This window comes from Chrysochloris asiatica, unplaced genomic scaffold, assembly GCF_000296735.1.
Source record: "Chrysochloris asiatica unplaced genomic scaffold, ChrAsi1.0 scaffold00312, whole genome shotgun sequence".
NCBI lineage: Eukaryota > Metazoa > Chordata > Mammalia > Afrosoricida > Chrysochloridae > Chrysochloris > Chrysochloris asiatica.
In genome coordinates, this window is record NW_006408830.1 from 1283672 (window position 1) to 1284806 (window position 1135).

Genomic DNA, 1135 nt, shown 5'->3' on the forward strand with positions numbered 1-1135 from the left:
GGCACTTAAGAACAGTATCTGTATTGGGACTCCTGGTGTGGCATTGTAGGATCTGCACTGGACTGCAAGCCACGAGGTCAGCAGTTCAAACTCATCAGCTGCTCCTTGGAAACCCTATATAGGTCGGAACAGACTCAATGGCACTTAACAAAAACAACAACATATCTGGGTTGAGTTTGGGGCTTTGTTGTCATGTTTTGTAATCTCAGGTTGTTTGATGTTGTTGGTTCTCAGTCCAAAGAATTTTCTTTAGCATTTTTCTGTAAAGTTGGTCGTTATTACACATTTCTTTAATTTCTGTTTATCAGGAAGCATCCTAATTTCACTGCCATATTTTAGAGACAGCTTTGTTGGGTATATGATTCTTCATTGGCAATTGTTTTCTTTTAAAGTTTTATATATGACATCGCATTGCCTTCTTACCCACATGGTTTCTACAGAGAAGTCAGAGCTTAGTCTTATTGGTTCTCCTTTGTAGGTAACTTTTCGTTTTTCCCGAGCTGCTCTTAGGATTCTTCCCTTGTCTTTAGTTTTGGAGAATTTGATTATACTGTGTCTTGGTTATTTTCTTTTGAGGTCTGTCCTATTTGTGGTTCATTCAGTTTCTTATCTTTCATGTTAGGGAAGTTTTCTTTCAACAACTCTTCGATAATTCTCCATGCTTTTAATTGTCTCTTCTTGTTCTAGAATTCCAATCACCTGTAGGTTGTTCCTCTTCATGGTGTGACACTTAACTCCTAGGCTTTCTTCGGATTTTTTCACCCTTTTTACTGATTTATCTTGGTTTACTAGCATCGAGAAATGTATCTTCAAGCTCACTCATTTGGGCTTCCATTGTTCGACATCTACTCCTTTGTCCTTTCAATGTATTGTCCATTTCTGAGACTTAGTACTAATTTTCTGGATTTCTAATTGCAGGTTGTGTATTGTTTCAAAATTTGCATTTATTTTGTCTGTTTGTTCTTTTAGTGTTGTCCTGAACTCTTTTCGTTTTTACTGTGTTCTCCCTTCCTATCCTTGATCTTTCTATCAATCCTTTGAAGGTGCCTAATTATCATTCTTTTTCAGTTAGTTCCATTACCTTTTCTTCCTTACAAATGTTTTCTGGATCTGCATCTTGGATCTGTGCCGTGAA